Source organism: Pecten maximus, chromosome 9, assembly GCF_902652985.1.
Source record: "Pecten maximus chromosome 9, xPecMax1.1, whole genome shotgun sequence".
Lineage (NCBI taxonomy): Eukaryota > Metazoa > Mollusca > Bivalvia > Pectinida > Pectinidae > Pecten > Pecten maximus.
In genome coordinates, this window is record NC_047023.1 from 21,889,147 (window position 1) to 21,915,688 (window position 26,542).

The 26,542-nt window shown below is 36.0% G+C and overlaps 1 protein-coding gene across 5 annotated transcripts in view; it reads left to right on the forward strand.

Annotated features, from left to right (window-relative positions):
- LOC117335034 (tumor necrosis factor alpha-induced protein 8-like) overlaps positions 1 to 26,542 on the forward strand; it is a 129,829-nt gene that overhangs the window by 49,214 nt on the left and 54,073 nt on the right. For 2 of the 5 annotated variants that reach the window (XM_033894935.1, XM_033894942.1), the window contains exon 1: positions 15,845 to 16,280. The exons of 2 other annotated variants lie outside the window; for them this stretch is intronic. The gene's annotated coding sequence lies outside the window, so the exon portion shown is untranslated. Of the gene's footprint in view, positions 1 to 15,844; positions 16,281 to 26,542 lie in introns of those variants that run through there. One more of the 5 variants, XM_033894936.1, reaches the window with a different exon arrangement.

The window sequence follows — 26,542 nt, forward strand, 5'->3', positions numbered from 1 at the left end:
TAATTAAATGAGTTTTAATACTGATTGGGAACATATGCTATAATCATATCATTTCACTTATTTCACAATTAATGCTGTTATTGGCACTGACCTACATCCGGCCTGTCACTCATAATACTCCTCTGTGCTGAAGGATATTTATTTCATTGCAAACTAAAACGGTTTTACAAAAAAAAAAAAAAATATGATAACTATAATTTCAAACATTAACCAGTCCCTGCCAATGTTCATCGATATTGTATTTTAAAATGAAGTCTGACACAATTAAATCGTAATGCTTCTCTAGTCGATGGTGTTATGTACCAATTTACCTACTACACACGTATTCCCCAAGATAAAGCTTACAAGAACAATCGCCTCAGTTGTTGATATCAGGGTTGGTTTACCAGGCACCTGTCATGTTCGCTCAGGTTAGGTCAGTTTATAGAAGTAATCTTGGGTATATTTTAACCGTTCTGGACTCAAAATCAGTTCAATATTCAGAATTTTAGTGTTAGGCTATAATGAGGAACGATCTATTCCAGTACATCGGCATTTCAGTCGGTATCGAGAGGTGGTCAGTTTTGAGAATGTTTGGTTTTGGGAGGTTGTACAGTACTGCATTAGACAAAATTCCTGTGTATCTATTGTGTAAATAATTTTTTGTATCATTAAATTATCAAAAAAGAATCTAGAGAATTAGATATAATTATAGATTTGAATACATTAGGAAGGTGTTAAACAGATGTGTTTCTGCTTCAAATGAAATCTAACCAAGCAAACCAGAAGGAAGGCCTAACATTTCCATCGCTACAGGTTTTAAGATTTAAAATGATTTAGTTAGCATGACTTCTGGCATTTGTCAAACTAGCTTTGCATTGGTGAAGTTATGCAATATGCATTGCTCATCTTCGATATTTGTTTGGAATGATAGCAGATGTTGTCTCTGGGGAGAACGGCACAACGAATATGGTGTTTGTTATGCTTTAAGAGTTTGATTGCCAAAACTGATAGAATGCTAAAAGAGAATTGGTGGAATTTGTGCCGTTTGGAAAGTGAGAAAAAAAAAATGAATTCATTGAATTTTTTACAGATAGAAGTGAAATACAATTGAAATTCATGATCAAAACCACTTGTCTAGAAAGACTACGGTGGTCTAGTGGTAGGATTCAAGCTATATGACTGAAGGGTCGCTTAGTGCAGCTCTCGGCATATAGAAAACTAGTACATGATTGGGCAGTGTAAGAATTTGAAGTTGTGTGTAATCTGCTGAATGGCAGCTCCGTCTGTATTCACCCAAAGGAATGAGAAAGACATTGACTGCAGACAGCCAATTAAAGACATTGACTGGTAGCTAATTAAAGACATTGATTGGTAGCTAATTAAAGACATTGACTGGTAGCTAATTAAAGACATAGACTGGTAGCTAATTAAAGACATTGACTGACAGCTAAATAAAAAATAAGTCTGATTAAACCATCGATGATAATTATGAACTGCTTTGAAGGGCTATATATTACTGATATAGTGGTAAATAGAAATTATTAATACAAGTGGATTTTGATAAAGAAAAAAAGTTGTGGAAAATCTTAGTTATACTTTGAAAGGGCTATATTACTGTGTTATAGTGGTATAAAGAAAGGGCTATATTACTGTGTTATAGTGGTATAAAGATAGGGCTATATTACTGTGATATAGTGGTATAAAGAAAGGGCTATATTACTGTGATATAGTGGTATAAAGAAAGGGCTATATTACTGTTTTATAGTGGTATAAAGAAAGGGCTATATTATTGTGATATAGTGGTATAAAGAAAGGGCTATATTACTGTGATATAGTGGTATAAAGAAAGGGCTATATTACTGTGTTATAGTGGTATAAAGATAGAGCTATATTACTGTGTTATAGTGGTATAAAGAAAGGGCTATATTACTGTGTTATAGTGGTATAAAGAAAGGGCTATATTACTGTGATATAGTGGTATAAAGAAAGGGCTATATTACTGTGTTATAGTAATATAAAGAAAGGGCTTTATTACTGTGTTATAGTGGTATAAAGAAAGGGCTATATTACTGTGTTATAGTGGTATAAAGAAAGGGCTATATTACTGTGATATAGTGGTATAAAGAAAGGGCTATATTACTGTGATATAGTGGTATAAAGAAAGGGCTATATTACTGTGATATAGTGGTATATAGAAAGGGCTATATTACTGTGATATAGTTGCATGTAAAAATTATTACTGCAAGTGGATTTTGATGAAAACAAATTGTGGAACATCTTAGCAACAAGGGGACATATAAGTTAACATTTAAATATGCAACCCAAATGGGGACCTCTGTATGAGCCCTAACTTGATTTCCAGCACATTTGATAACTTCAAAGAAACTAATGTACTGTAAATTTAAAGCATAAAATTTCATTATGGATTTAATTTCGTTTATTTCATGGTTTTAGAAAATCCATGAAATACAATCCCTATAAAATATTTGCCGCCCAAAATAAAACCCAAATTAATTTAATTTAATTATGGGTTTTAATCTGAAAATCTGTTGAAGTTGTGCATAAGTTGTTTAACATGTACACCGGCAATATGTCTAGAGGTAAATTTGAACTGAAAAATATTGACCTGAAATTGACCTGATTTTTTTTATGTCCTATTCATGTCAATTTCAGGTTAATTTCTTGACCATTCTGCTCTATTCATTTGACCAATTTGTAGGTATAATTATCGTAAATTGGACAGATGAATTTACAATTTATAGTGGAAGTTATTAATGTCAAAGAGTTTGAACAATTATGATGGGTACAGTTTTTATATAGCTGTGGTGTGAGACTTTTCAAGCTGCAAGTTTCTTATCACTATCGATGGATTACATCACTTGGTCGATCGAACATGATGGATTACATCACTTGGTTGATCGAGCATGATGGGTTTTATCACTTGGTTGATCGAGCGTGATGGATTATATCACTTGGTTGATCGAGCATGATGGGTTTTATCACTTGGTTTATCGAGCATGATGGATTATATCACTTGGTCGATCGAGCATGATGGATTACATCACTTGGTTGATCGAGCGTGATGGATTATATCACTTGGTCGATAGAGCATGATGGATTATATCACTTGGTCGATCAAGCATGATGGGTTTTATCACTTGGTTTATCGAGCATGATGGATTATATCACTTGGTCGATCAAGCATGATGGGTTTTATCATTTGGTTGATCGAGCGTGATGGATTATATCACTTGGTTGATCGAGCATGATTGGTTTTATCACTTGGTTTATCGAGCATGATGGATTATATCACTTGGTCGATCAAGCATGATGGGTTTTATCATTTGGTTGATCGAGCGTGATGGATTATATCACTTGGTTGATCGAGCATGATGGGTTTTATCACTTGGTTTATCGAGCATGATGGATTATATCACTTGGTCGATCAAGCATGATGGGTTTTATCATTTGGTTGATCGAGCGTGATGGATTATATCACTTGGTTGATCGAGCATGATGGGTTTTATCACTTGGTTGATCGAGCATGATGGATTATATCACTCAGTCTATCGAGCATGATGGATTATATCACTCAATCTATCGAGCATAATGGATTATATCACTCAGTCTATCGAGCATGATGGGTTTTATCACTTGGTTGATCGAGCATGATGGATTTTATCACTTGGTCGATCGAGCATGATGGTTTATATCACTTTGCCTATTGAGCATGATGGATTTTATCACTTGGTCGATCGAGTGTGATGGATTATATCACTTGACCTATTGAGCATGATGGATTTTATCCCTCAGCCTAACTCAGGTACTAACCGTAGGGCGGTGGTTTTTCTCCGGGTACTCCGGCTTTCCTCCACCTCCAAACCTGGCACGTCCTTAAATGACCCTGGCTGTTAATAGGACGTTAAACAAAATATACCAAACATTTACTTATGTACCATTGAAACACTTTACTAACCAAACATAAACAATCTGTTTAAAAAATGATCCCATGAAATATGAAACACTGAATCCATGAATTATAATCCCAACAAATTTGCTTCTATACATTAACCATGAAATTAAACCATAACGAATATTGATACTTTATGTTTGGAAGATTGAAGAATGATAAAAGTGGTCTGTGAGCAATGATATAAATTGTCAAAATCAAGATGAATGGTCCCGAGTCATACTAAACTCAATAAAAACAGTACACTGCATGTGTACAAACATGATAGATATATGTTGGTGATGACAGTTGTTGAAGTGTATGAATACAAGGTATACTTATATCAGTAGATGATTACCGACATATCACACTACAGGGATAATTAGCCACAGTCACGTATGGTGAAGATCTGGGTGACCCAGAATTTTCCATTTCTCCAATAAATGACTGGAAGTCAATATGTCCTCGTGACAATATAACGAGACATTCCCAAGTTATTTATAGATACAGATATTGACAAATGCTGCGGCATCACTTTTTATTGGAAAAATATTCAGGCTTTAGCAATAACTTTACCTACATGTAGATCATATTCTTGCGCAGAGTTTTTTTTTTTTTTTTGCCCTGAATTGATAAAAAGATTCTATACCTGAGATCATGGTCATTATACCTGTTGGTTTAATCCTAATTGATATACCTGTTGGTTTAATCCTAATTGATATACCTGTTGGTTTAATCCTAATTGATATACCTGTTGGTTTAATCCTAATTGATATACCTGTTGGTTTAATCCTAATTGATATACCTGTTGGTTTAATCCTAATTGATATACCTGTTAGTTTAATCCTAATTGATATACCTGTTGGTTTAATCCTAATTGATATACCTGTTAGTTTAATCCTAATTGATATACCTGTTGGTTTAATCCTAATTGATTTACCCGTTGCTTTAGGTTATTTGAAGATGATATTCACTGTCTAATATTTAATACGATTTAATACGATAAATAATGGATGCAGGCTGTAAGCCTCTATGTCCATATCAATTGATATTACAATGTTTACAATGTGATATACATCTGGTGTGCAATGAGTTAATTTGTCCTTTTTCATATATATACACAAGTTATTTGTTGGTATTATCCCAGTGATTGTCCAGTGCAATTTCAAACTGTTTAATCTCCTTGGCATCTATAACATGTTGTGGCAAATTGTTCCAAACATCTACTACCCTGAAGCTGAAAAAGTTTTTTCTTATGTCTAGGTTACATCGTTTTTTGAATATTTTGTGCGAGTGTCCCCTTGTCCTGCTGGTGGTGTCCATTTGGAACATATTTGTTGTGACTCGCTCGTCATAAATATTCTTCACGATTTTAAAGACGTTGATTAGGTCACCTCTATTCCTTCGGTGTTCTAAGGTTGGCAGTTTCAGTCTCATTGTAGGATAAAAAAAGTAGTAAAATATTGTATGGTATTTTTTCCCCAAACACCAATTATGACTTAGGATCAACAAATAGGGATCATTTTGGTGGGGGCCAAGGGGCCAACAAAGTATAAGGGATCATTTTGGTGGGGGCCATGGGGCCAGTTTTCCTGAATGACCCACATGATTCAGAAAAATCCTTTGGATTTCTATAAATGGCCCAAAAATATATTACAGATAGTTCTTTTTCTTAAAATAACCCATCCATTTGGTAACCCAAAATACCCAAAATAATCCCTGACATAGGAAACCTCCATATGCATATATAAAAGACATCTTGCAACATCCCCCCCCCCCCCCCCTCCAGAAACATTGTAAATGACACCCACCCACCTCCTTGTTGTTTATTCATATCTTCACTATTTCATATAGATTAAAGTTAAAATTAAATGACTTTTGATGGGGGTACTTTTTAAGGAAGAGGGGTACATTTAATGCAGGAATAAAAGTATCCGGATACCTTTTGGTAGGGGGTACATATTATGCATGACACCTGGGTATATTGGTCACATGATACATGAACGTTAAGTTCTGGTATATGTGTTACAGGCCTATGTGTTTAATATGTTGCTTTATCTTTGTAGAAAATAACATAGTATCTTATTTTAAATATATTTTGCTCGTTTTTAAGTATCTTATTTTAAATATATTTTGCTCGTTTTTAATCCTATCAAAATACATTACAAGTAACATGTGAAATTGAGAGTCAAAAGAAGGCAAGGTCATAGGGAACAACCAACCAATGGAAAAAATATATTTTTGAAACAGCCCCTGTGTATAGAAAGTTGAGCCAAGGATAAAATGTCTGGCAGCCACTGATTGGCCAGTATGTTATGAAGTGAGAAAATAGATATCTAGCCTGATAGGTAACTATCAATAAGAAATGTTGATATAAATTTCGTAAGTCCGATTGATTTTTTTCCAAAAAGTTCACGTAATAATAATAAACAGGTAAACATTTAAGATTTTTGAGAATTTTTACTGCGAAATTCACCCATTTTCAAAATGGCTACCCTGGAGAAAATTTGAGCTGAAGGACCCAACTTTTTTTTTTGATTAGGTGTTATATCAGACCCTAAAGTTTTGTTATAAACCATAATTGTCATATTGAATTCAAGAATTTGACTGAAATACTCCAAAACGTTAACACTAAAGTCTATGGGAAAACAATTGGTTGGTTGGTCCCTATACAGGTTTGTAGATAAGGAGACAAAGGGTACAGGTTGGTGGTCAAGGATATGGGTTGGTAGGCAAGCTGGATACAGATCGGCTAGGAACCAAGTTTAGAGGCGAAGATTTGGAGATAAGGATAAAGGTTAGTAGACAAGGACGTGGGTTGGTTGGCATAGACATGCAAAGTTGAGAGCAAATCAGATAAGCATACAGGTTGGTAGTCAAGGATACAAATTTAGAGGCAAGGAGGCAATGATATTGGTTGGTAGGCAATGATATTGGTTGGTAGTCAATGATATTGGTTGGTAGGCAATGATATTGGTTGGTAGGCAATGGTATTGGTTGGTAGGCAATGGTATTGGTTGGTAATTGGCAATGGTATTGGTTGGTAGGCAATGGTATTGGTTGGTAGGCAATGATATTGTTTGGTAGTCAATGATATTGGTTGGTTGGCAATGATATTGGTTGGTAGGCAATGATATTGGTTGGTAGGCAATGATATTGGTTGGTAGACAATGATATTGGTTGGTTGGCAATGATATTGTTTGGTAGACAATGATATTGGTTGGTAGACAATGATATTGGTTGGTAGGTAAGGATTTGGTTTGTAGACAATGATATTGTTTGGTAGACAATGATATTGGTTGGTAGGTAAGGATTTGGGTTTGTACACTGTAGGTTGTAAGACATGAGTTGGTAGCCAAGTATACATTTTAGTGGTCATGGATAAAAATTGGTATATGCAAGCTAAGACACAAGTTGGTTGGTAAGGATAAAATTTGTTAGACAAGAATGCATTTTGCTGGGCATTGATATACTGGTGGGCAGGGATATATGGGCTAGCAGGTATTAAGGATACAAGCTGTGTTTAGGCACGAATATAGGTTAATGAGTTGGGCAAGGTAATTTGAAAGTGGTTTAAAGATATGGCTTTGTGAGTAAGGAATTACAGCACGGTGGAGGAAAGAGTATATAGTTTGATAAATTTCACCTGTATTTCATTAAAAACCTTGGATCATACTAACACATGTTTCTAAAGTGCGCTCTTAAACTGTGCACCAAATGCACAGGGAAGTTATTTTTATGACTCATATTCTGATAGGCCTCCCTTTTACATTGCCTTCTTACAGAGTTTTAAGCGAGTTTAAAAAAGTAATTCTTTTACTTTAATCTATTTTAATAAGAATTGATTTAAAAGAAATTCAAACTTTGTATTTGTATTTTGAATGTTATCAGAGACCCAAGTACATCAATGTAATTCATTTAAGCTTTCTATGATTATAAAATAATGCAAATTAACTTTGTAATGAAATGATACATAGCAAAATTAACTTTGTGTGTAATAAGGCAAAGTCTCAAATACTGTCAGTCAAAATTTGTAATTTATATAAACAGTTGCTGTTGAGATAATGTAATTAAGAGATTTACATGTTTAAATGTCAAACTTTGATGAAATATTTAGTCTCAATGGCTTGCTAAATGAATGTTACCCTAAATTATCAAAATATCTCAAATACATGTTCACTGAGTGTATCTGAATTATATTTGTAATTAAGATATAATTATCAGCTCATGTTTACTTGATGAAGGATTATAGGGATTTAACCATATATATGGAAGCATGTAAAAGTACCCGCAACCTACAGACGTCAATGCCTTAAGCGGTTTGTGTTTCTGGGGAAGCTTAGTAATATACCTGTACCTATCTGTGCTGTTGTGGTTGTTCTTGGGTAGGACTCTTTTACCTAAATTACTCTAGATGGCATGTGAGGGGCCTCCTGTTTGTTGTTTAGTGAGGTAGTCACCAACTACTATAACTTACAATTTCCCACTTGAAAATGACTCTGGCTGTTCATGGAGTGATAAATCCAGCAATCCAATGATACCATATCTCTCTTATGACTTTATGTATCAATCATCTGGGTATAAAAATGAGGTCACTGCTACTCATAATTTGGATGTCCTGACTCTAACTGACTTTATTTTCATAATTATGTTACCAAAGTGCACAGAACTTTTATAAAATTTTCCAATAGTTTCTGACACCAGAGGAATCATTTACAATGCCTTATTTTTAATTTTTTTTTTTAGGTTCAATAATCTTAATTCAAATTTTTTTCATCATCAAAAATATACATAGATTGACCTCATGCAGGCAATGCCTTATTAATTTTTTCAAACAAGATTTATCAAGAAGTAGAAATTTAAAATAGGGGACAATAAAGAAACCGTTAATGATTTGCTGTAGCCATGGAAACATTTGGAATTATTTAAGGGGCTTTCAAAACTTTGATAATAGATATATTTGCATAAAAATGAAAAAGTCATTGCTGAAAAATATCTATGAATATCATTTCCATTCTGTAAGACTGAATTTCTCAAAACATAAATAAATGTGATCAAGACTTATAATATCTACTGGTACAATCCTTTACAATATTTGACCTAAATCATGTTTAATGATGTGCGTCATAAAGTGACAGTCTGTTATACACCACGCCTGTCTGCTCCTTAATTCACACCGTCTGTGCTGACGTGGTTGCGTCCTTGGGCATGACACTTTACCCTAATTGCTCTGGATGGCATTTAACGGGCCACCCATATGTTTTTCAGTGAGGTAGTCACCAACTACTACAAGGAGAGCCCACTTCAAAATGACCCTAGTTGTTCACTGGGTAATAAAGCCATTAAACAAACAAACCACGCCTTAATATAATGAAGCATTAAGGCCAAGATATAAAGAATTATGTATTATATTTGTAACTAATGAAACCCCTTAGTTGTATCACCTCATTTAAGAACACAAATGAACAATCTAAAATACATCCACACATCTTTGTCCATATGATTGATGGTGCCGAGCGTGATGTTTATATATCAACAGTGTCATATGAAGTTTGAAAACTTTAGAGTAAAAACAAAAATAGAATTTGATATTTAAAAAACTGTTTTCACAAAATATATTCTTATGAGTATACATTTAGGCATTTAAAAAATAAACAAATAAATAAAAAACATGATTTATTTTTTCAGATCAATTAGTAAGTTTCCATTTTATACAACTCTTGCTTTAAATTGTGACATAAGTGTGCAATATCAGGTTCTATCTGTACAATAGAGGATTTTCTGTGTTCTTGAATGGTGACATCACATAAATAATCAGAATTATTGCTTATATCTCGGATACATGACCTGTCCTATTGGTGTCAATACATGACCTGTCCTATTGGTGTCAATACATGACTTGTCCTATTGGTGTCAATACATGATCTGTCCTATTGGTGTCAATACATGACCTGTCCTATTGGTGTCAATACATGACCTGTCCTATTGGTGTCAATACATGATTTGTCCTATTGGTGTCAATACATGGCCTGTCCTGTTGGTGTTTATACATGATCTGTCCTATTGGTGTCAATACATGACCTGTCCTATTGGTGTCAATACATGACCTGTCCTATTGGTGTCAATACATGATTTGTCCTGTGTGTGTCAATACATGATCTGTCCTATTGGTGTCAATACATGATCTGTCCTATTGGTGTCAATACATGACCTGTCCTATTGGTGTCAATACATGATATGTCCTATTGGTGTCAATACATGATCTGTCCTATTGGTGTCAATACATGACCTGTCCTATTGGTGTCAATACATGATATGTCCTATTGGTGTCAATACATGATATGTCCTATTGGTGTCAATACATGACCTGTCCTATTGGTGTCAATACATGACCTGTCCTATTGGTGTCAATACATGACCTGTCCTATTGGTGTCAATACATGATCTGTCCTATTGGTGTCAATACATGACCTGTCCTATTGGTGTCAATATATGACCTGTCCTATTGGTGTCAATACATGACCTGTCCTATTGGTGTCAATACATGACCTGTCCTATTGGTGTCAATACATGATCTGTCCTATTGGTGTCAATACATGATCTGTCCTATTGGTGTCAATACATGACCTGTCCTATTGGTGTCAATACATGATCTGTCCTATTGGTGTCAATACATGATCTGTCCTATTGGTGTCAATACATGATCTGTCCTATTGGTGTCAATACATGACCTGTCCTATTGGTGCTAATACATGACCTGTCCTATTGGTGTTAATACATGACCTGTCCTATTGGTGTCAATACATGACCTGTCATATTGGTTTTAATACATGATCTGTCCTATTGGTGTCAATACATGATCTGTCCTATTGGTGTCAATACATGATCTGTCCTATTGGTGTCAATACATGATTTGTCCTATTGGTGTCAATACATGACCTGCCCTATTGGTGTTAATACATGACCTGTCCTATTGGTATCAATACATGACCTGTCCTATTGGTGTTAATACATGACCTGTCCTATTGGTATCAATACATGACCTGTCCTATTGGTGTCAATATATGACCTGTCCTATTGGTGTCAATACATGATATGTCCTATTGGTGTCAATACATGATCTGTCCTAGTGGTGTCAATACATGATATGTCCTATTGGTATCAATACATGATCTGTCCTGATGGTGTTAATACATGATCTGTCCTATTGGTGTCGATACATGATCTGTCCTGTGTGTGTCAATACATGACCTGTCCTATTGGTGTCAATACATGACCTGTCCTATTGGTGTCAATACATGACCTGTCCTATTGGTATCAATACATGACCTGTCCTATTGGTATCAATACATGACCTGTCCTATTGGTATCAATACATGACCTGTCCTATTGGTATCAATACATGACCTGTCCTATTGGTGTCAATATATGACCTGTCCTATTGGTGTCAATACATGATATGTCCTATTGGTGTCAATACATGATCTGTCCTAGTGGTGTCAATACATGATATGTCCTATTGGTATCAATACATGATCTGTCCTGATGGTGTTAATACATGACCTGTCCTATTGGTGTCAATACATGACCTGTCATATTGGTTTTAATACATGATCTGTCCTATTGGTGTTAATACATGATCTGTCCTATTGGTGTCAATACATGATCTGTCCTATTGGTGTCAATACATGATCTGTCCTATTGGTGTCAATACATGATATGTCCTGTGTGTCAATACATGATATGTCCTATTGGTGTCAATACATGATCTGTCCTATTGGTGTCAATACATGACCTGCCCTATTGGTGTCAATACATGATCTGTCCTGATGGTGTTAATACATGATCTGTCCTATTGGTGTCAATACATGATATGTCCTATTGGTGTTAATACATGATCTGTCCTATTGGTGTCAATACATGATCTGTCCTATTGGTGTCAATACATGATCTGTCCTGTGTGTGTCAATACATGACCTGTCCTATTGGTGTCAATACATGATCTGTCCTATTGGTGTCAATACATGATCTGTCCTATTGGTGTCAATACATGACCTGTCCTATTGGTGTCAATACATGATATGTCCTATTGATGTCAATACATGATCTGTCCTATTGGTGTCAATACATGATCTGTCCTATTGGTGTCAATACATGATATGTCCTATTGATGTCAATACATGATCTGTCCTATTGGTGTCAATACATGATATGTCCTATTGGTGTCAATACATGATCTGTCCTGTGTGTGTCAATACATGATATGTCCTGTGTGTCAAAACATGACCTGTCCTATTGGTGTCAATATATGACCTGTCCTATTGGTGTCAAAACATGACCTGTCCTATTGGTGTCAAAACATGACCTGTCCTATTGGTGTTAATACATGATCTGTCCTATTGGTGTCAATACATGATCTGTCCTATTGGTGTCAATATATGACCTGTCCTATTGGTGTCAATACATGATCTGTCCTGATGGTGTTAATACATGATCTGTCCTATTGGTGTCAATACATGATCTGTCCTGATGGTGTTAATACATGATCTGTCCTATTGGTGTCAATACATGATATGTCCTGTGTGTCAATACATGACCTGTCCTATTGGTATCAATACATGACCTGTCCTATTGGTGTCAATATATGACCTGTCCTATTGGTGTCAATACATGATATGTCCTATTGGTGTCAATACATGATCTGTCCTAGTGGTGTCAATACATGATATGTCCTATTGGTATCAATACATGATCTGTCCTGATGGTGTTAATACATGACCTGTCCTATTGGTGTCAATACATGACCTGTCATATTGGTTTTAATACATGATCTGTCCTATTGGTGTCAATACATGATCTGTCCTATTGGTGTCAATACATGATCTGTCCTATTGGTGTCAATACATGATTTGTCCTATTGGTGTCAATACATGACCTGCCCTATTGGTGTTAATACATGACCTGTCCTATTGGTATCAATACATGACCTGTCCTATTGGTGTTAATACATGACCTGTCCTATTGGTATCAATACATGACCTGTCCTATTGGTGTCAATATATGACCTGTCCTATTGGTGTCAATACATGATATGTCCTATTGGTGTCAATACATGATCTGTCCTAGTGGTGTCAATACATGATATGTCCTATTGGTATCAATACATGATCTGTCCTGATGGTGTTAATACATGATCTGTCCTATTGGTGTCAATATATGATCTGTCCTGTGTGTGTCAATACATGACCTGTCCTATTGGTATCAATACATGACCTGTCCTATTGGTGTCAATACATGACCTGTCCTATTGGTATCAATACATGACCTGTCCTATTGGTATCAATACATGACCTGTCCTATTGGTATCAATACATGACCTGTCCTATTGGTATCAATACATGACCTGTCCTATTGGTGTCAATATATGACCTGTCCTATTGGTGTCAATACATGATATGTCCTATTGGTGTCAATACATGATCTGTCCTAGTGGTGTCAATACATGATATGTCCTATTGGTATCAATACATGATCTGTCCTGATGGTGTTAATACATGACCTGTCCTATTGGTGTCAATACATGACCTGTCATATTGGTTTTAATACATGATCTGTCCTATTGGTGTTAATACATGATCTGTCCTATTGGTGTCAATACATGATCTGTCCTATTGGTGTCAATACATGATCTGTCCTATTGGTGTCAATACATGATATGTCCTGTGTGTCAATACATGATATGTCCTATTGGTGTCAATACATGATCTGTCCTATTGGTGTCAATACATGACCTGCCCTATTGGTGTCAATACATGATCTGTCCTGATGGTGTTAATACATGATCTGTCCTATTGGTGTCAATACATGATATGTCCTATTGGTGTCAATGCATGATCTGTCCTATTCGTGTCAATACATAATCTGTCCTATTGGTGACAAAACATGATCTGATCATTGGTGTCAATACATGATCTGTCCTATTGGTGTCAATACATGACCTGTCCTATTGGTGTCAATACATGACCTGTCCTATTGGTGTCAATACATGACCTGTCTTATTGGTGTCAATACATGACCTGTCCTATTGGTGTCAATACATGACCTGTCCTATTGGTGTCAATACATGATCTGTCCTATTGATGTCAATACATGATATGTCCTATTGGTGTCAATACATGATCTGTCCTATTGGTATCAATACATGACCTGTCCTATTGGTGTCAATGCATGATCTGTCATATGTCTCAATTACTACAGTGTCCAGGTTATGTTATCTGATAAACTAGAACTATAAAAGGCCCCTGTAGTGGTCACTACTGTACTGTCTATAAAAGGCCCATGTAGTGGTCACAACAGTACTGTCTATAAAAGGCCCCTGTAGTGGTCACTACTGTGCTGTCTATAAAAGGCCCCTATAGTGGTCACTACTGTACTGTCTATAAAAGGCCCCTGTAGTGGTCACTACTGTGCTGTCTATAAAAGGCCCCTATAGTGGTCACTACTGTACTGTCTATAAAAGGCCCCTGTAGTGGTCACTACTGTGCTGTCTATAAAAGGCCCCTGTAGTGGTCACTACAGCACTGTCTATAAAAGGCCCCTGTAGTGGTCACTACAGTACTGTCTATAAAAGGTCTCTGTAGTGGTCACTACTGTACTGTCTATAAAAGGTCCCTGTAGTGGTCACTACTGTACTGTCTATAAAAGGTCCCTTTAGTGGTCACTACTGTACTGTCTATAAAAGGCCCATGTAGTGGTCACTACAGCACTGTCTATAAAAGGTCCCTGTAGTGGTCACTACTGTACTGTCTATAAAAGGTCCCTGTAGTGGTCACTACTGTACTGTCTATAAAAGGTCCCTTTAGTGGTCACTACAGTACTGTCTATAAAAGGTCTCTGTAGTGGTCACTACTGTACTGTCTATAAAAGGTCCCTGTAGTGGTCACTACTGTACTGTCTATAAAAGGTCCCTGTAGTGGTCACTACTGTACTGTCTATAAAAGGTCCCTTTAGTGGTCACTACTGTATTGTCTATAAAAGGCCCCTGTAGTGGTCACTACTGTACTGTCTATAAAAGGCCCCTATAGTGGTCACTACAGTACTGTCTATAAAAGGTCTCTGTAGTGGTCACTACTGTACTGTCTATAAAAGGTCCCTGTAGTGGTCACTACTGTACTGTCTATAAAAGGCCCCTGTAGTGGTCACTACAGTACTGTCTATAAAAGGCCCATGTAGTGGTCACTACTGTACTGTCTATAAAAGGTCCCTGTAGTGGTCACTACTGTGCTGTTTATAAAAGGCCCCTGTAATGGTCACTACTGTACTGTCTATAAAAGTCCCCTGTAGTGGTCACTACAGTACTGACTATAAAAGGTCCCTGTAGTGGTCACTACTGTACTGTCTATAAAAGGCCCCTGTAGTGGTCACTACTGTACTGTCTATAAAAGGCCCCTGTAGTGGTCACTACTGTACTGTCTATAAAAGGCCCCTGTAGTGGTCACTACTGTGCTGTCTATAAAAGGCCCCTATGGTGGTCACTGAAGTGTAAAAGTGAATGTAAATACTTTAAATGAATTAATAAAATAAACAGTCACTACATTACTGTCTGAGGGTTTGGGATTGTCAAGGACGGTAGAACAGTTTGTTGAAATATGTGTCTGGAATGTACAACTACATTCATATAATGGCCCATCCACATCTGGCCCTGTATTTTGTGAGGATATTAAGCCACAAGAAATTAAACAAGAATAGTGACTGGCATATTTTTTATGAGACTTGTAGTGTGAAGGATTTTTCCACAAGAAATTTATAAAAATCTAAAGCTGTTTGACTTGAGTATATGATCATAAAATTCATCTGAAATAAAAACTTTTAGTATTTTCATGTAATTGTTATGCTCTTAATGTATTGGTAGTTATTCTGACAGATTTTCATTGTAAATTTAAATTGCTCAGTTTGCAGTTTTTCTTGTCCTACATACATCACCCTGTATATATATATGTATATCCAACACTTTTTTCAAACCTCAGTATTTGTGTATACATGTATACATATCCGGTAACAGTCTCTCATACAATGCTAGAGGAAGTCTGTAATGCTCAAACACTTCATCTGGCCACGACACCACTAGACACTACTAGCCTGGTCGACATTTAAGCTTTATTTAATGAATACAAAAGACACAGATTTCTGTTTGGATATAGAGCCTAACTTCCATTGCAGGTAAAGGAGTGTAGGATAGTATCGGAAGTGTGTGGGATACCCTGTACGCACAGATAGAGATTAAACTACCAGGGTCCGAGATTTGGTACTTCACAGTGTTTAGTTCGTAGAATGTGACAGACATCTATAGGTAAGTGATGCTTTTGTTTTTGATGTCATCAGTAATGTACAATCTAATGGTTCTTGTGGGACTCAATACGGACAGATATGGACAGTCAGATACGGACAGATATGGATAGTTGGAGATGTCTGTCAGTCAATTACTCCTTATAGAGTGCAGCTATCAATATCCAATTTCACTCTTCAAAATATCCTGTATAAAAAAAAGAAGAATGATATTTTTAACTTATTTTAAAGATTACTTTTAAATTTGTGGAAAATTTGTGTAGATGTTTAATGAAATTTCACTATCAATATGTAGACATCTTCCCTCCAGAGATCTGAAAATATTTACATAATTCACATTGATGGCCTTCAACTCAGACATAGCAGAGAATTTGCCGGAAAGTTATCAACATATAATCAAACTTCATGGTCAACATGTAGAAACTTCGCCTCAAGACAACTTAGATTTAAGAAATATACAATAGAAAGTTGTGGTATATATAAATGTGTTGCTTTAGGGGATAAACACATCTTCCTTGGTACAGCGTGCATGGCCTTAAAAACCCCGTGTTCAAGCCCTAACAAGGATGACTAAACAGGTTTAAGTGGATCTAATTATCTGGGCTTGGTATACTGGAGGGATTAAAGTCGGCTGGTCTATAAATGATCTGGTATTTATACTAACATTTACTGTATGTACAAAATGTGAAACAAAATATTTATACTTAGGGATTGAATCCTGTTTTTGTCAATTTCATGGGCTGATGAGTTGAGTTGGTCGAGACAAATTTAATGATCTGTATTATGCCTTGTATGTAGTTGATATATATTTTCTACATTTTATGAGTAATTTATATTGTTTGATTTTCATCCTTTCCTTTTCTGAAGAGTTCTAATAGATACGGGTAATCTATTATACCATGCTGCATTAAGAGTACAATTTCTTAATTTAAGTCCGAGAAATTTGATCAGTGAACTCTTAGTGGAGCAAAAATGAATGGCTATATACAGAGCGCCCAATCCTTCACATTACTAGAACACATGGAAACCACATGTTAGGGAATGTGTATTTAGTGTATCACATTTGGAGGGTCATTCAAAATCCATGAAGTTTCCCCCCCCTATAATGTGTTATTAACAAAATCTCCAGGCCATGTATGTGGAGTGATCATGGAGCTAGTACGCTGTTCTGATTAACGCTGTGTAACGTCAGGTTACATGGTGATTATAGCCTTTTTTTGAGAAATCTGCTTTCTCTTTTACTGCCAAGAACACAATTTACTCTGTAGACTGGCTATCATATTGCCTTCTATTAGGCGAGTGTTCACATTTTGAAATCATACCATTCAATAACATGTTAGAAAAGTTCGGTCCTGAATTAAGCCACAAGAACTCTCACTGATTTACAATACATTTGGTAGAGGAAAGGGGAGGATAAGAAAACTATGCTATTGAGGTATATGGATAACCAAGGTAGACCATTCCATGTGTGGAACAAATCATAACTCTCCACCTTTAAATGGAATCATGTCTTATGGTAACTAATGTCTTTATGTTAATGTTTTTCAACTGGTTCATTTTTGACTAGTTTATGTTGATGCTAAGCTTTCTATAGCTGGAGTTTAGACCATGGGAACTTCAGTGTTCAGAGGTCTGATATAGTCATAGCAATGGAGGTTTGTACCGAGGTCTTCCAGAGTGATATCTTTGTAAAAGGTTCATGGCAATGGAGGTTTGTTACAAGGTCCTTCAGAGTGATGTCTTTGTAAAAGGTTCACAGCAATGGAGGTTTGTACCAAGGTGATGTCTTTGTAAAAGGTTCACAGCTATGGAGGTTTGTACCAAGGTCCTCCAGAGTGATGTCTTTGTAAAGGGTTCACAGCAATAGTGGTTTGTACCAAGATCCTCCAGAGTGATGTCTTTATAAAAGGTTCACAGCAATGGAGGTTTGTACCAAGGTCCTTTAGAGTGATGTCTTTGTAAAGGTTCACAGCAATGGAGGTTTGTACCAAGATCCTCCAGAGTGATGTCTTTATATAAGGTTCACAGCAATGGAGGTTTGTACCAAGGTCCTCTAGAGTGATGTCTTTGTAAAGGTTCACAGCAATGGAGGTTTGTACCAAGATCCTCCAGAGTGATGTCTTTGTAAAGGGTTCACAGCAATAGTGGTTTGAACCAAGATCCTCCAGAGTGATGTCTTTGTATGGGTTCACAGCAATGGAGGTTTGTACCAAGGTCCTTCAGAGTGATGTCTTTGTAAAGGGTTCACAGCAATAGTGGTTTGAACCAAGATCCTCCAGAGTGATGTCTTTATAAAAGGTTCACAGCAATGGAGGTTTGTACCAAGGTCCTTCAGAGTGATGTCTTTGTAAAGGGTTCACAGCAATAGTGGTTTGAATCAAGATCCTCCAGAGTGATGTCTTTGTAAAGGTTCACAGCAATGGAGGTTTGTACCAAGGTCCTTCAGAGCGATGTCCACAGCCATTGAGGTTTGTACCGAGGTCCTTCAGTATAAAGGTATTATATAAAGGCTCACAGCTACAATGTTGTCAGCTGAGGGTCCCTCGGTGTAAGTTTTAGTCTTAGTCCGATATGAGACAGATATGTGGTTATATTGAGGTATTAATGATTGAATGTGACAGGTATGTGTTACCTGTTAGTGGGGGTGACTCTCCCTTAGTGTAAATATAATCACGTGTGATGGCTTATATACAGTTTTACTAGGAGTGTGTTGATGACATCACTAACTGTTAACACATTACAGCAATACTTTGGTGCAGACATGTTCGTGAGGTTAAGATGTTTGCCTATACCCGTAGTCGTCAGTCATGTTTGTCACGTGCAGTTAGTATTATCCTGCTGTAGAAACATCACCTTTCCTACGTATAGTTAATGGGTAAGTTGGCCCTGTTTATTGAAGCTTTAAAGGTCAATAACTGGAGTAATTATTTTAATATTACCAGAGTGAATAGTGAAATGAGTTAAACTGCTATGTATAAAATATGAAATCTGTTTGCCAGCCTTCTACACATTAATTTGTTTATGTGATATAAAAACAACTTTTGGTTTCCTGGTAACACTTCTCATTTTAGTTAAAAATTCTTTGTAAATTGAAAAAGCCCTGGGCCAGTAGTCTTGGTGTGTGGGCAGGTAAATAATGGTGACGGTAATTGCTAGATTAGTAGCTACGAAATTACTGGTGATTTTTACCTTTTCCCTGGAGTGATTTTAGATACTACTAATTCAGGTTAATTGGACCATTATGTCTCACCTTTAGGCGAGTACTTTCGTACTCAAACTTGCCGAAGGAGTTGGATAACATAGAAAAAGTGACCTTGAAATACATGAGATATTCTTTATAACAGCCTTTGGTTACCAAGTCTGATAAGTCATTAAAAAAAATCAGGTAATCTTTATTAGTCCCCTACTGGTGAAACCAGGGGGGGACTATAGGTTTCTTCCCCATCTGCCTGTCAGTCTGTCCACTCAGTTTTCCCGCACTTTTCTCAGCCATTGTTTCATGGTATGTTGTGAAAGTTGGTATTTAACTTCAGTATGAGTAGCTTAACGGATCAACTTCAAGTTTCAGGGATTTTGGGTCAAGGTCACTGTTACTGTTTTTGGCGGGGATATGTGTTGCTTTAGCAATACCCTGAGCATGCTTGTAGATCTAAGGTAACTATTGTAGCATCCTTTGGTGACCAGTTCTGATGAGTCGGCATAAAATCATGTAATCTTTATTGACCCTAGGTAACCATTATACCAAACTGACGTTTCCGATTCTGGTAACAAGCTATCGTAGAATCCAACTATTTTAGTGGCTGACTCATTATCAGCCAGATAATTGATGCTGTTGGACAAAACAGTGTAAATGGTACAGTACTCCAGCAACAAGTCATTAAATAAAATTTTAGAAGTAAAAATAAAATACACTGAATATGTTTTAGTAGATTTCATATTTCCATGAACAATTATTGCCATCACAGCTTTGTGTAAACTTTCTTTGCTTTTAATGCAATTATTTTAGAGTTTTTGTATAACATGTTTTGGTTATAGCTGACATTGATATAAAACTTTGTATTACTTCATATATCAGACTAAATGTTACCGTCCTCATGGCGTTAACGTAATTAAACATAATTCAGATACAGTACATCAGATACCTGTAGTAAATTGACTGTACCTGTATACAACAGATTAGGTAAGGAAAACGGTGTAAACTATTTTCTGCTGTGTTCCCATAATAAATATTGTTAAAGCTCCAATTAAGCTTATTTCTGATATATAGCATGCTGTTAAATTGTTAATAATTTCTTTCTCTCTAGTATTGCTGTACTTGTTTTTATGTTACGTGTTGAACCTAGGATGGATTTTAAATGAGATTTATAGGAGATAGACCATCCATTGGTACGTTTAATGGAGCACACACATGCGGGTCTCCCAGATCTCAGGCCTCAGTAAAATACTTCATAGATCAAGGTATAATACCAATTCATACAAGATTCATTTAAATATGATATATAGATTTATAATGCATCTACATTCCTCTACCTTTCATTGTGACAAAAAGGCGGGTCTTTAAGCTTTTGTTGTTTAACTTTTTACTATAATGTTTGTGTACAAAAGCTGGTTCAAGTAAAAGGTCATAATTGATGTATTTGTTGTTTCGATTTTCTGGCTCTCTTTTGTACATGTATCATGTTTATCTGTAGATAACCTTGGGTATGGATGCTATGAAAGTGAAGCTGAAGGTTTCAGTATTTTTGTGCCTATCATGACATTATCATTTTATCAATATTAATACAGGATTGTATTGATATTAATACAGAATGGAATCGATATTAATACAGGATTTTATAAAAAAAAATTAGATTATACTGTATAAAGCACAGTAAAAATCTCTGGCAGTATTAATATGCTAATATTGTCACCATGCAGTGACTTGAAAGCTAACTGTTAATGTTTAACCAATATGTTATTAATGAACCAATATCAAAAAAAAACCAACCTCTTCTTCATCTGGAAAATAGAAATGGTATACTAAGATGGCTGAACCCATGTTTAGGCATGGTTTGTTATGTGACAACTTGCCAAAGAACATATAAAAACAATGTTTCTGATTTGCCAGATTTTCTGAGCCATTTTCTATGGAACCAATCAGACCACTTAAGTTGGTTCATGAATAATTTATGAATCCAAGACCTTTTGTGCTAATGCCCCAATGGGATTGTTCGGAGCTATGGGAAGACAAATCACATGGACATGCATGGATAAATTGAACTGTCTAAAGATAAAATTTCCAGGTTGGAGACGTGACATACCCTGATGAAGTGACCGATATGTTGTTTAAAACGGACTGTTTTGAATTTACAATAGATTATTTTATTATTTGTGAAAATAAAATGAAATGTCAGAGAGACCAAAAAAGGACAGTTATACTGTAGGAGGATAGTTTTATTATTGTGGTTACCTACGTATAATTAGATGACACAGCGTCGTTATGGTAATATGTACATCCTGTTTGTCACTTCCTGTCAAAGGATGTACAAGTAGTATGCCTGTTAAATATCTCTCTCACAAGCTACAAATTCAAATCTGAATCAAAGTGGCAGGTTGGACTCTGGAATTATTGAGTTAAATCCTGTTGTGTTGTAAACCAAGTTAAGTCCTTCAAATGTGGATTTCTTGATATATACCAGGTACATGTATATATATATGTCTATATATTACTGAGTTTGTTAAGCTAAGAAAACTTCAAAATTGGGAATATATAGTAAAATCTGTCTAATTGGACCCCTCAGTAATCCAACATCTTTTGTAATCTAACATTTTGATATCTCTAATCTGATTTCTGAGTAATGAATAAGATCAGAGTTTTCTAACATCCCGCTGCAGTCATATCTGACCCTTCAGTATTGCCTGTAATCTAACATGTGATGTGTGCTTTCTGACTTCCTGTCTAATCTGACCCCTGAAAGTTAAATATGACGGTGTAGGATCTGATTGTTCAGCAGGTTTGACTGAAGTTAAAACACAAAAAATGTGAAAAATGTTCAGCAGGCTCTCAGATAAGAAAGGTTTGACTGCATTACAAAAATGTTCAGCATGCTGTCAGATTAGACAGGTTTGACTGAAGATAAAACACAAAAAATGTGAAAAATGTACAGCAGGCTGTCGGATAACACAGGTTTGACTGCATTACAAAAATATTCAGCAGGCTGTCCGATTAGACAGGTTTGACTTAATGAAAAAAAATCTTCAGCTTGTTGTCAGATTAGACAGGTTTGACTGCATTACAAAAATATTCAGCAGGCTTGCAGATTAGACAGATTTGACTGAATTAAATAAAAATGTTCAGCAGGCAGTCAGATTAGACAGGTTTTACTTTGAATCAAAAAATTATGAGATGTTCTTCAATACTGAGGTAGGAATGACTCAAACAATAGACAATTGTTAAAACTGACCTTGAAATCTGAGGTTAGGTGGCAGTTAAGTATTTTTCCATCTTTTAAGATTTCAGTGGTTCCTTCCTAATAATATTGCCTATAAAGTAAAATGGGATGTCAGATATCAAAATGGGTCTGTATTGCCCATTGTGTGTGGGGTCTGTATTGCCCATTGTGTGTGGGGTCTGTATTGCCCATTGTGTGTGGGGTCTGTATTGCCCATTGTGTGTGGGGTCTGTATTGCCGATTGTGTGTGGGGTCTGTATTGCCCATGGTGTGTGGGGTCTGTATTGCCCATGGTGTGTGGGGTCTGTATTGCCCATTGTGTGTGGGGTCTGTATTGCCCATTGTGTGTGGGGTCTGTATTGCCCATTGTTTGTGGGGTCTGTATTGCCCATTGTGTGTGGGGTCTGTATTGCCCATTGTGTGTGGGGTCTGTATTGCCCATTGTGTGTCGGGTCTGTATTGCCCATTGTGTGTCGTGAGTCTGATTTTCAAAGAACTGTCTAGATCAAATCAATCACTGAAATGGACCACATTAAAAGTTTGTGGGTAGGAGAAAGATACTTGAAGGACATTGAACTATTCAACAACATCTGTGCTTGCTTTTAGCTGACACCTTCCTGTCTGTAAATTGTATTTGATGTACTGTTTATATGTCTCACTGTTGGAGTTTCAAAGTAATGAGACAACTCAAACATACCCCTGGTATGTGTGGCCCGATTACAGACAATTTACTGCAGCGGTGACAGCTACGCCACAACTTCTGTCAACATGAATAAGCTGTGCGCAAAAATTGGCTCAATTTTTTTGCTTCCTGAAGATAGAACTTGATTAAATAATGTGAGAATGGTGAGAATGACGTCGATGTATAAATGTTATATAAGGGTGCCTTGTCTCGTAGAAAATAAATGTTTTCTGCAGATATACCAATATTTGGGAGGACGTGACGATCTACACATTCTGTACTACTGTAAATGTATGTAAACTCTGTTGCTGAAATGTTCACACTGTAATCTCCTGTCAACAAATGTAAACGATGTGAAACCCGACTTCTTTTAAAAAAACATTTCTAGAGACTTTTGGTATGGAAGAACATTTGTATACTGGTATTCTGCGTCTTTGTAGGACTGGAAGGAACAGTCATTTGGGAACAGATTCAGGGGTACTGCTTACACTTGGGATATAAGTTCTTGGAAGGTGTTGGTTTCTTTGATGGCAATGTACATGTCCATGGATTATTTTCAACTCTCCCACTCAAAGGTAAAGTTAGTAGAAGTTTTCAACCCATGGGGGTGAGATGGGGATTTCAACCTAGGTGTTGGTCGGGTGACACAGTGCTAATTCATTTGCCTTTCACCAAGGTGGCCGGGGTTCGATTCCTGGATCGAATACGTAAAAGGTATGGAGGTCACCTGCCCTACATGGTGGATTTTCTCCAAATATTCTGGTTTCCTTTCGCGATAAGACCTCTCGTGTACTTCCATCTGGCATGTTTACAAACCTGATTAATATAAATTGCAACTTGTTTTGCAATTGTTGTAAAATAAATAAAGTATTACATTCCATTCATATTGAGAGGAAGATTTTAAGTTGACAAACATGGGCCTTGCCATGTGTTTGACTGCTGAAGAATCTTGTCCAAAGTGTTGAGATCCCATTGCCTAACTCCCAAGAGGGTAAGTGATTATTTTTCTCTTAACCTGTTTATCCTTTAAGATATACAATATTGGTGTTACTTCAATGTTAGTCGATATCATTTTGTGCGTGACATGATTAAATTATCAGCATGACTTCATTGTATTGTTGCTGTGACTTCAAACTACAGTTGTAGTGAAATGGGTAACCCCCTCGTCTCAGTCCTAGGATTAAGATCTGGAAATCTCCCCCTCCCCCCATAATAATGGTTTCATCTGTCACAGGTAAGGGAACATATTTAACTGTTGGTAATGAATGCTGTACCTATTTATTTATCTACAGGTATAAAATTAAAATCTAAATAATCTATATTTCATTATAAGTGGTTATATAAGGACAATATATATTGTGACTGTTTTAGATCAGATAAAGATTGTTTTATATCAGATAAAGATTGTTTTATATCAGATAAAGATTTACTTTAGATCAGATAAAGATTTCCTTTAGATCAGATAAAGATTTCCTTTTACATTTTCGATGACAATACTTGAAGTGTCTGTGACAAAATGTAAAGATATTACATATCATATAACTACGAGTAGACGTTTCATATTCTATGTGTTATATAAAGAACAGTATCAAATAACACACAATCAAGATTCAGGACCATCATTGTGAACATAATGTGTGTGTGTGTGTGTGTGTTATACATAATCAGATTCTGTAAATTCCAAAGGAAAAGCTGTCTGGCAACAGTTTACAATGGAAACTAAAAAAAAAAATTTGAATTTTTTTTTTTCCTTTTCTGTGTGACCCCGCTGAAATGACCTCGAAATCATCACCCATCCATGTTTCCTGACCCTTGCTACTGTTATCTAGGGTTTCATCAAACAGTGTAGGCATTTTTAACACCAAAATACTTTGTCTATAGTTTGTCTATGACTTCAATAGAAAACCAGAGACTGTCATTTGTGAAGTCAGTTTAGGATAGGTGTCAATGTTTTAGTGGTAGTGAAGTCAGTTTAGGATAGGTGTCAATGTTTTAGTGGTAGTGAAGTCAGTTTAGGATAGGTGTCAATGTTTCAGGGTAATTCAGTAACAATTATTGGTACTGGTTTTACCAGCAAGTAGTGAGTGTTGGGTTTTTTGTTTTATTTGAATGTTTAAAATTAGCAAAAAAATTTTTTTTTTAGTCTGTGGATAAGAATTTTGAATACTGTCATTGTATATCCATGTAATCTGAATTATAAATTTTACTGATGTGTTTGATGAAATAGAATGAAACCTGACTTTACCGACACTGACTTTACCGACATCCTGTAACAACTGACCATATCCACCAGAACTGTGACATGGTCCCCTGCCTTTGTGGACACTGACTTTACTGACACACTATCATATTCAACACTTTGACTTAGTCCCACAGTGTTCAGACATTATCATATGGCAGTTTCTGGTAAGGGTGTAAAATATAGGCTTAGAAATAACATACAGGTAAAAAAAATCCATGCTGATTCAAAGGAAAGGAGGGCTGAACCAGAGTTGAATCATCAACATTAGAATAGAACTAGCTCCTAACTTAAGGAATCAGGGACTCTCAATATTGACAGCCCTTATTTTTTCTAAGTTTCAATCTTAATTTGTTCCAAACAAATTTGATTTCCTAAAGCAAATTAATTTCCATTATTATTCAAATGAAGAATAAAACACAGAGTGTTCTACGTTTTCTGTTTTTTTTTTCTGTTTTTTTTTTTTTTTTCAACCAACTATACAGTACACATGGTCTCATTTAACCATGTGGTCAAACAATTTATGGTGTTATTAAATAGTTATCTAATTACCTGCTTTGTACATTACCCAGTCAATCACCCACCAAAACGCAGCAAAGTTTTGTTATATTGGGTCTGTGGTCGGTTACCATAAAAATCCCTGAAAATCATATTAAAACTCTACTGATTGTATAATGATATGCTTTGTTGATAATTGCAGAGAAATTTGGAAGAGCCAAAGTTCTTTAATATTTTGTTTTCATTTGAAAGTTTCTGTTTCATTATGAATACATGATTGTGTATTATAGGCTGTGGATAATTTGTTTTGGAATAATTACGGGAACGTTTGCTATCAGATCAGGTTTATAGTGAAATGAAGTGTTATAGAATTCTATAGCCCAAACGATGTTATCAGTATCATACTCTATCAGTTT